Source organism: Erythrolamprus reginae, unplaced genomic scaffold (genome assembly GCF_031021105.1).
Source record: "Erythrolamprus reginae isolate rEryReg1 unplaced genomic scaffold, rEryReg1.hap1 H_38, whole genome shotgun sequence".
Lineage (NCBI taxonomy): Eukaryota > Metazoa > Chordata > Lepidosauria > Squamata > Dipsadidae > Erythrolamprus > Erythrolamprus reginae.
This window is the reverse complement of record NW_027248493.1, coordinates 209,850-220,936: the sequence shown is the minus strand read 5'-3', so window position 1 is coordinate 220,936 and position 11,087 is coordinate 209,850. Positions and strand designations below refer to the sequence as shown.

General features: G+C 42.0%; 1 long non-coding RNA gene across 1 annotated transcript; it reads right to left on the bottom strand.

Annotated features, from left to right (window-relative positions):
• Window positions 1-8,126: 8,126 nt before the first annotated feature.
• Window positions 8,127-9,291, bottom strand: LOC139155643 (uncharacterized). Its single transcript, XR_011557105.1, has 3 exons — window positions 9,208-9,291; window positions 8,302-8,343; window positions 8,127-8,176 (listed from the first exon to the last, which is right to left on the bottom strand). It is a non-coding gene; the product is annotated as an uncharacterized lncRNA (long non-coding RNA).
• Between the last annotated feature and the right edge of the window lie 1,796 nt (window positions 9,292-11,087).

Genomic DNA, 11,087 nt, shown 5'->3' with positions numbered 1-11,087 from the left:
TCCTCTATATTTTTCCATGGTATAATAGTGCCTTGCAATGGTAATATTTCTTCTTAACAATGGTTTAGTTTTTCTCTCTTAGATTAGTAGCTTTAATAACGTTGTCATTATTCTCTTTATTCTTTTATTTTATTTTATTTTTATTAATCCAGATATACCACCTGTCCCAAGTATTGTCAAATTCCTTAATATCTTTATCCTGTAGTTCATATGTAAGCTTTGTCATTTCTACTACCTCATATATTTTTGTTATTAAATTAAGCAATGTCGGAACGGTTTCCTGTTGCCAAGTTTGGGCATATATGATTCTTGCCACGGTCGTTATGTGTAGAATCAGATGTCTGTCATTTATTGTAACTTTATGCCTAATTATTCCAAGAAGGAATAGTTCCGGTTTTAGTGGTATTTTTCCCCTATAAATTTCTCCGTCATATTTTTAGTTTTCTTCCAGAATTTCTTAACTAGTGGATACATCCACCACATGTGGTAGCATTGCTTGTATGAAAGCTTGCTTTTTTGCATAGGTTCCTCAAGCAGTAGAGCTACCATTTTAGTCTTTTCCTTCCAAGTATTACTGCTTATGACTTGCTTTCTCTGTCTTTCCATATTTTATCCAACTCACAGTCAGGTTGGAATAGAGATTGATGGTCAATAAAATTTGTGGCAGAAGAGGTCAATCCACAAATCATTGAGCGAGGCACTTCTCCATCTCTATTGTACCAGCAAGCAAATCAGTTTTATAGCATCATTAACTCCCTTTAGCTACACTGAAGAGTGTGAGAAGATTTCATAAAATCTTCCTTAATGTGCACCAAAAATAAATTAAGCCTCTCTGGGAAGGAGGCACTCTCTGATGCTCAAATATGGGCAGCAAATTATTTTGGGTAGTTTCCTGCACTCAGCTAGAAACTCTCATTTCGGTTCGGGAAATGGGACAGTCTGGGAAGAATGCTGCTTTTTGCCTTGTAGTTTCAACCTGGTTAGTGAGTGCTAGAACTAGGAGGCATCCTCTGCTTCCTAGTTCTGCTTCCCCCAATTTAAATTTTTAATTCAGAATGCTCTTAGAATCTGAAATGTGTTCAATTACTAAAAAATGTCCTAGATACGGGATGGGCTCACCACTCGCCCCTCCTTTTCGAATCAATTTCTCAGCCCTGTTGTAGGTACCTGCTCACCTTCTCTTTATCTCAATGGGGCTATTGGTTTACTTTCGGGGGCCGGGTATAATTTTTTTGTGGCGGCACCGCATTTTAGATTTCCCCTGTTTTTTCACCTACTCCACACTGGGAGCTGGGTGATGGGAGAGGCTAGCGGATTTCTTGCGGTCTTGGATCATTAGGGCTAGGTCAACTGGCTTAAATCCCTTTGGTCACTGGGGATGCCAGTGTGGGGTGGATAAAAGGGACTAACAGCAACTGTGTGATCTCCTTTAGTGCAACTTTTGGAAAGTGATGGGCTGCCCTTCCCCAGAAGTTCTGGGCTGATCCAGGCTGGATGTTAGGGAGGGGTGCCCTTGGGATTCACCTGCCACAGGCCTACAGGTGACAAACTGGGGGTGAGCCTTCCCACATGCCTTGGGTGCTTTTTACCATATTTGGAGGCAGGCGTCTTCTGGGAGATCGTGGAGAAGGTCGCTGTCATCTGGTGGTGGCTTGTCAAGTGGCAGGGAGTTGTCAAGGTAATGTACGGTCACAACTTTATTGTTCCTTTTAAGATCAGTGGCGGCAGCTTCAGCCACTTCAATCATTTGAGCCTCTTTGATCACGTCCTGAAGGGAAGGATCATGTTCTGTCAGGAGTTTATTCCTGATTTTGACATTTCGCATGCCAAAGATTAGCATGTCGACTAGGTGCGCTTCCGGGTTGTAAAAATTGCACTGTGACAGAACAGTACGGAGACGAGTGGCGAATTGGTTTATCGTCTCCCCGTCGGTTTGAGCCATCCGAGAGAATTGGTGCAGGTATACTCTTTATTATTATTATTATTATTATTATTATTATTATTATTATTATTATTTATTGGATTTGTATGCCGCCCCTCTCCACAGACTCGGGGCGGCTAACAACAATGAAAAAAACAACATGTAACAATCCAATTAATAAAACAACTAAAAACCCTTATTATAAAAACCAAACATACACACAAACATATCATGCATAACTTGTAATGGCCTAGGGGGAAGGAATATCTTAACTCCACCTTGCCTGGCAATAAAGGTGGGTCTTGAGTAATTTGTGAAAGACAAGGAGAGTGGGGGCTGTTCTAATCTCTGTGGGGAGTTGATTCCAGAGGGCCGGGGCCGCCACAGAGAAGGCTCTTCCCCTGGGGCCTGCCAAACAACATTGTTTGGTCGACAGGACCCGGAGAAGGCCAACTCTGTGGGACCTTATCGGCCGCTGTGATTCGTGTGGTAGAAGGTGGTTCCAGATGTATTCTGGCCCAATGCCATGTAGGGCTTTAAAGGTCATTACCAGCACTTTGAATTGTGACCGGAAACTGATCGGCAGCCAATGCAGGCCACGGAGTGTTGCAGAAATGTGGGGAAATCTAGGGAGCCCCACGATGGCTCTCGCGGCCGCATTCTGCACGATCTGAAGTTTCCGAACACTTTTCAAAGGTAGCCCCATGTAGAGAGCATTGCAATAATCGAACCTTGGGGTGATGAGGGCATGAGTGACTGTGAGCAATGACTCCCTGTCCAAGTACGGCCACATCTGGTGCACCAGGCGAACCTGAGCAAACGCCCTCCTTGCCACAGCCGAAAGATGATGTTCCAATGTCAGCTGTGGATCGAGGAGGACGCCCAAGTAGCGGACCCTCTCTGAGGGGGTCAGTAGTTCCACCCCCCCCAGGGTAATGGACGGACAGATGGAACTGTACTTGGGAGGCAACACCCACAGCCACTCCGTCTTGTCTAGGTTGAGTTTGAGTTTGTTGACACCCATCCAGGCCCCAACAGCCTCCAGGCACCGGCACATCACTTCCACTGCTTCGTTGACTGGACATGGGGTGCAGATGTATAGCTGGTTCAGTACTCTTGCTGGTTTGGTCGGCTTGAAGTGGTTGGCTAGCTTAGTGGTCAGCTGGTGCCAGGTCAGTCAGGATTTCAGCGAGATCATAGAGCTGTGTGCCACGGTGGTTCAGAAATATTGCTCTTTTTCGGCCATCGTCGGCATCTTTCATCTCTGCCGCTTCCAAGAAAATATCAAATTGGCCATATAGGCTTTCCATGTCATATGTTCTGGGTCGAACAAGGCAGGAGGATTTGCCGCGGAGGTTGGAGTCGGAGTTTCCATGGTAGATAGGTTGAAAGGGAGGTTCAACCACCCTCGTCGCCAATGAAAAATATTCGGAGATTTAACTGGTAAAATTAGCAGTTGTTTATTCGACTAGAGTTGACAGGGTTAATGCAAACGGATTACAGTTAAAATAGCTCGAAAGGAAGTGCCGCAGGTTTTGTATTTATAGGAACCACAATGTAACAAACTCTATCTGACATGGTAACAAGTCTCTCGCCAAACAAAGCAACCAATCAGGACGGCTCAGGAGGTGTCATGCAGATTCTGAACTCTGTAACTTCTTCATGAATGTTTAACACTTCCTTTCCCATCCCAAATCAGCTCCAAAATCACCCCTCCAAAAGCTTCCTCCGCCATCCCAAATTGCTCCCAAAATCACCTGTCCAGATGATTCTTATACCATCCCAAATCACTCCCAAAATCACCCTCCGCCTGAGGTGCAAGCAGAAGGAGTGGGTAGAAGCAGCGCTGGCAGCATTTATGCTTCTGGCAGCACCCATTCACCTAGCTACCCAGCCTAAGGTGGGTGAGGGGCGACCCAGGAAGGAGAGTGCAGGAAACACAAAGCAATTTGTCATCCCAGCGAGCAACACTGGTAAGGTTGTAAGTCGAGGACTTAACACTTCACTTGATCATTCAAGCCATTCCCAACTGATCACATGGCCTGCAAGCCACTGCTATCCAGTCACATGACCATTAAACCATACCCATGGTAAAAATTTTGGCTGCCCATTACTGGTCCCGTGAATAATGAGAACCGTAGCCCAACACAGTTGCAGTTGCTCCCAAAGGGCGAATAGCTATTCTGAAATGATTTTAAATCTCAGGACAAAGTGTGTTTGAAATGTGTTTAATAATGCAAAACTATATACAATAATATGCCAATAATAATGCAAAACTATATACAATAATATGCCAATAATAATGCAAAACTATATACAATAATATTCATTTAACAAATTGGATTAGTCTTCTCTCTCCTCTTTTTCTTCTTCCTCCTCTCTCTCTCCCTCTTCTGAACTTCTGTGGATATAAAAGGAATAAAAGACGATGTAATTATAAAACTACATATTCTTCTAATAAGTCTGTTCAAATTTTGTCTAGCTATTATTATAATAGATACAGTCCCCTTAATCTCAGATACAGTACCCTTAATCTCATATTCTTCTAAAGTAATATCCATGTATTGAGATGCCAATATTTTTCTGAGAAGAGCAAGAATTTCAGTATTTCAGAACTGCATCACAGCCATTTGCTCTAAGAGAAAAGGCCTCGTTAAGCACCCATAGAATCTTCTCCCAATAGCTACTTTGGGTCTGGCAGCATCACTTTCTATCTATGGTAAGACTAGGGAAAGGGAGAAATGAAGCCCTAAGATGAGCAGTACGTTTCCAGAGGCCTCGCATTGGCCTTCCAACAAGACTCAGGAAAGAAATGCTGGGTGACGGCTTCTCTTTTTTGACATGTTTCAAGGAATGTAATTAATAAATGTTAAATAAATGTTGTAAGCCACTGTAGTTATGTATATGTGTGTTGGGCAATTACATCCATTTGTTTAATAAATTAAATGTGTGACTATTTCTGTAACCCTGTAAACAAGCATCTGTGCTAAATAAAATATTGTATTTCAATAGGAGGAATACAATGGGTGCAACTTTAAAAAACGGTACCGCTTATTCCTAATAAACCGTGTTTGGTAGAATTCTTATTGTGGCATCTAAATGTAAATACTTAGGAGTAAAACACTTGTTCTTTCTACGGTTTAACATTGAAATAAAATGACGATATTATGAGATGTTTTACACATTAAATATCTTATCATGCATTCTGAATCACTTCAAAAATTCTTAAAGAGAAATACTCCTGACTTGCACCCTGAAGTTACTTACGTTTTCTTTGAAGTAGCTTCAGTTCCTTCCTCTGTTTCGGAAGCCCTGGTAAAAGAAATAGCAGAATTTAAGTATTTTTCTGGCAGCAATTGAAAATGTTATCATCACTGGGTCAGCTTGCCCTGGTTATTTATCTGTTAATTCATTCGATTTAATTGCCACCCATCTTATTCCCAAGCAACCCTGGGTGGCTTACAGCAGGAAAAAAATAAATATTTCTAAGATTATAGAAACGGCTATAATCAAAGACAGAGTTAACCAATAAAAGATAATTAAAAGATAAAAGATGGGAAAGTAGGGAGCAGGATGGTCAGTGGTGGCGGTGGGAGTTTGCAGTGACGTAACATGGCAGTTGCAGTGATATAACATGGACCACTCTAGGAGTCTCAAGAACTGCCTGTGCTGCATCCATTATTGCTTGTATGAAAGCTTGCGTTTTTTGTATAAGTTCCTAAAGCAGTAGAGTCTTTTCCTTCCAAGTATTAATGCTTAGGACTTGCTTTCTCTGTCTTTCCAAATTATATCAAACTCACAGTCAGGTTGGAATAGAGATTGATGGTCAATAAAATTTGTGGCAGAAGAGGTCAATCCACAAATCATTGAGGAAGGCACTTCTCCATCTCTATTGTACCAGCAAGCAAATCAGTTTTATAGCATCATTAACTCCCTTTAGCTACACTGAAGAGTGTGAGAAGATTTCATAAAATCTTCCTTAATGTGCACCAAAATAAATTAAGCCTCTCTGGGAAGGAGGCACTCTCTGATGCTCAAATTTGGGCCGCAAATTATTTGGGGTAGTTTCCTGCATTCAGCTAGAAACTCTCATTTGGGTTTGGGAAATGGGACAGTCTGGGAAGAATGCTGCTTTTTGCCTTGTAGTTTCAACCTGGTTAGTGAGTGCTAGAACTAGGAGGCATCCTCTGCTTCCTAGTTCTGTTTCCCCCAATTTACATTTTTAATTCAGAATGCTTTTAGAATCTGAAATGTGTTCAATTTATTTATTTATTTATTAGATTTGTATGCCACCCCTTTCCGTAGACTCGGGGCGGCTCACAACATAATTAAACAATTCATAACAAATCTAATAATTTACAATTTAAAATTTAAAGTAGTTAAGAAAACCCCATTTTTAAGCAGACATGCCTACAAACGTACTGTACATAAATTATATAGGCCCGGGGGAGATATCTCAATTCCCCCATGCCTGACGACAAAGGAGGGTTTTGAGGAGTTTACGAAAGGCAAGGAGGGTAGGGGGAGTTCTAATCTCTGGGGGCAGCTGGTTCCAGAGAGTCGGGGCTGCCACAGAGAAGGCTCTGTCCCTGGGGCCCACCAACCGACATTGTTTAGTTGACAGGACCCGGAGAAGGCCGACTCTGTGGGACCTAATCGGCCGCTGGGATTCGTGCACCAGAAGGCGGTCTCGGAGATAATCTGGTCTTAAGCATTAATACTTGGAAGGAAAAGACTTACATTACTAAAAAATGTCCTAGATACGGGATGGTCTCACCACTCGCCCCTCCTTTTCGAATCGATTTGTCAGCCCTGTTGTAGGTACCCGCTCACCTTCTCCTTATCTCAATGGGGCTATTGGTTTACTTTCGGGGGCCGGGTATAAATTTTTTGTGGCGGCACCGCATTTTAGGTTTCCCCTGTTTTTTTGCCTACTCCAGACTGGGAGCTGGGTGATGGGAGAGGCTAGCGGATTTCTTGCGGTCTTGGATCATTAGGGCTAGTTCAACTGGCTTAAATCCCTTTGGTCACTGGGGATGCCAGTGTGGGGTGGATAAAGCCCTTCATGGCATTGGACCAGAATATCTCCGAGACCGCCTCCTGCCGCACGAATCCCATCGACCGATTAGGTCCCACAGAGTGGGCCTTCTCCGGGTCCCGTCAACTAAACAATGTCGGTTGGCGGGTCCCTGGGGAAGAGCCTTCTCTGTGGCGGCACCGGCCCTCTGGAACCAACTCCCCCCAGAGATTAGAACTGCCCCTACTCTTCCTGCCTTCCGTAAACTCCTTAAAACCCACCTTTGCCGTCAGGCATGGGGGAACTGAAACATCTTCCCCTGGGCATGTTTAATTTATATATGGTATGCTTGTGTGTATGTTTGTTAGTATATGGGATCTTTTTAAAATCTTTAATATTTTAAATTGTCAGATTATTTACGATTTGTTTCCACGTGTTGTGAGCCGCCCCGAGTCTTCGAAGAGGGGCGGCATACAAATCTAAGTAATAAATAATAAATAAATAAATAAATAAAAGGGGCTAACAGCAACTGTGTGATCTTCTTTAGTGCAACTTTTGGAAAGTGATGGGCTGCCCTTCCCCAGAAGTTCCGGGCTGATCCGGGCTGGATGTTTGGGAGGGGTGCCCTTGGGATTCACCTGCCACAGGCCTACAGGTGACAAACTGGGGGTGAGCCTTCCCACATGCCTTGGGCATGGCGGAGAGCAAGGGGAGGTCAAGGCCAAGGCCATGTTCAAGGGCAACTTTCCCTTGCTCAGCAAGGAGCTTTCACCCATAGTTGCCCAAGAATGTTTGGAACGGAAGTTCCACCCCATTGGTTTTACCTCTGCAGGTCCAGATTTAAACGAATAAAATGACCCATAAAACCCAGCTCTCTGGTCCATGTGCTTATGCAGCGTCCGCCGCAAACAGTGTATATGTTGTTTTAAACAAAAGCATTACTTAGAAATAACTTGCAGGGAAACAAATTCTAAGTTAAAGAAGAGCCCTTGACGGACTGTACTACTCACTCAGTCTTTGGTGTAGCTTCACTCTCGGGTGCCTCTTTTTCAGACCTGACAAAGAAGGGAAAGGTGTTTTAACAGAAGTTAAAAAGAATTCTCCTACAGCTAAGACTGTCTCCTTCCTAGGAAATATTTTGGAGGGAAAAAAGTTATAAGTTAAATAACAATCATTGAGATACATTTACTACTCACTCAGGTGGTAATGCCTCACTACTGGGTGCCTCTGTTTCAGACCTGACAAAAAAGAGAAAAGTGTTTTAACACAACAGAAGTTAAAAGGAATTCTGCTGCAGCTAAGATTGTCTTGGAGGAAAAAAAGTTTTAAGTTAAATAACAATCCTTGGGAGACTTTTACTCACTCAGCTGGTGATGTCTCACTAGTGTGTTTCCTTTTTTCAGACCTGACAAAAAAGAGAAAGGTGTTTTAACAGGACAGAAGTTAAAAAGAACTTTGTTACAATTGAGATTGCATCCTTCCCAGGGATACATTATTCTGGGAAGCATAATGGCTCATTTCTTTTCAAACCTCTTAAAATGCAAGGACGTTTTAGACTTTACATATAGATTTTAGATTTTCTCAAAGAGCTTTAAGATATTAATATTAAGCGTGGCTGGCTAGGGAATTTTGGAAGATAGCATCCACTCATTTTTAAAAAAAAATGATTAAGAAACATGCTGTAGATAAATTGTCCTCTGGAAGGTGGCTACCACGAATTTCAATCTAAACAAACTAAATCATATATCACCCCAGCTCAACTTGCTTGCCTATAGATAGGACTAGGAATTTTTAGTGCCCTTCCTTAGCATAGCAACTATGAAACACAATCAATTTATATAAATAAGATTAAGAAATTCAATATCCGTAGCACTGAGATTTATATACTGTTTCGCAGTGCTTTAGAGCTCTCTCTAAACAGTTTACAGAGTCAACCTATTGCCCCCAACAACCTGAATCTTCATTTTAATGACACTGGAAGAATGGAAGGCTGAGTCAATCTTGAGCCAGTCAGGAATGAACTCCTGGCAGTGAACAATTGAGTTAGCCTGCAATACCGCATTCTAACCACTGTGCCACCATGGCTCTATCATAAAATGAATCATTCAGAATCTATGGGTGGATCTACCTTCAAGTATAAATACTATCCCACACATATAACTCTACAGATACTCACTTTCAATTGGCATTTTAACAGGCTCTACTCTATCCCACTAGCATTTTAACAGGCTCTACTCTATCCCACATATATAATTCTACAGATACTCACCTTTTCTTGGAACTGGCCTTTATAACAGGTGGTGGAGATGGAGGTGGAGGTGGAGGTGGAGATGGAGATGGTGCTGGTCCTGACTTTGGAGCTGATACAGGGGTTGGAGGTGGTGCTGGAGGTGGAGGTGGAGGTCCAGTTGCTAACGTCCTAGGAAGATAAAGCAGAAACAGAAATTAATCCAAGTTTGTTTAATTGGTCCAGCACTCAGATGGTATTAAATGGTTCTGAGGGATCCACATATATATTTTTGTATATCTTGTACATTTATTTGTTTAACAATCATTGTTTTTATGCATGCCTTCATATCAATGTTGACTTCTGGCAAATGTCTGGACTGTCCCTGCGGTTTTATGGAAAGATTTCAGAAGTGGTTTGCCATTGCTTAATGCCCAAGGTGAGACTAGAACTCATCATCTCTTGGTTTCTAGCATGGTATCCATCCATCAAGGCCCTGCCAGACTTTTCCCCTCGGCTGCCTTTCCATGGTGGGAGTGGCGGTAGAGGCATTCCGGAGCCTGAACAAGCCCGTCCCCCAAGGCCTGCCACTCCCACCATGGAAAGGCAGCTGAGGGGAAAATAGGGTCAATAGTCATGTTAGTGCATTTGTACACGTCCCTTCTACTGACCATTTAAGTGTGTATGAAGTAAGGTCCACAGAAATCAAATTATGACTGAAACTGTGGATATTTGAAGCTGAGACAACTGAATCAGATAGGGCATTCCAGACTTTGACAACTCTATTACAGAATTCCTGTTTTACATTCAAGTTTAGAATGATTTACATTGAGTTGTTCATGCACATGTTATTGCGATTAAAACAGAAAAAGTCATTTACAGGTAAAACATGACTATGCATAAATTTGTATGCAATACCTAGGTCTGACAACAAACGACACAATTCTAATTTATCCAAAGCAAGACGTTTGAGTTCAGTAGCATTAGGAAATCTACTGTGTACAGCAGAGTGCAAGACTTTTCTCCTGAAGTACTTCTGAACCCACTTGATTGCACTGAGGTCAAATATATGGTGGGGATTCCAAACAGTTGAACAATATTCAAAAATTACTCTAGGAGTTACCTTCTTACAGGAGAGGTTCCATCTCTTACTTGATTATATTTTTTTAAAGATAACTGTTGAATACAAAAACAGAAGTGACAGATAAATGTAAATATTTTTCACAGTGATCAATGACTGTCACAGAGACCAATGTTTTTTCCTATGTTTTTCAATAAGAAATTCTTCTTTTTCTCAATCTTCTGCTTATAAAAAGGTGAGGGGTCTCCAACATGGTCTGGGTCAATCTCATAAGAAGGTCTTATGGAGCAAATATAGCCTCCCGGCCAGACGTTCCCTCTCAGAATTGAATGAATCCAAGCTTAATGCACCCATTTAATTACCCCTGTTCATTCCTCTTAGCAATAATTTTAGAAAAACCAATCCCACCCTTTACTGAGGTGAGATTATATTAAATCCTGGCTGCAGTAATATGGTCTATTAATGTAAGGATCTGTAGAAAAATATTTTAGCTTACCAACATCCCACAAAGCATTAGGGCAAGTAGCATCCCCATTGTCACTGAAAAAGCCAGCTTCCAGTTGACATACGGTACCTTCTGCAGCTTTGGTATCAGCAAGGTGAAACAAAAAGAGGTAAAACAAAGAGAGGTTAAACAAAGGTTAAACAGAGAGAGGTAAAGTGAAAGATAAGCCTTCGTGTGTTTCAACATAAAAGCTCTTTTCCTCAGAAAAAAATTATATTCGGACCCACATACTTTTTAAAAACAACAGCAGTTTTACCAATCCAGTTTTATTAATTAGTTTACTTTTGTTTAATTGCATATCTATGCCTCCCCTCTCCGAGGACTCAGGGTGGCTCA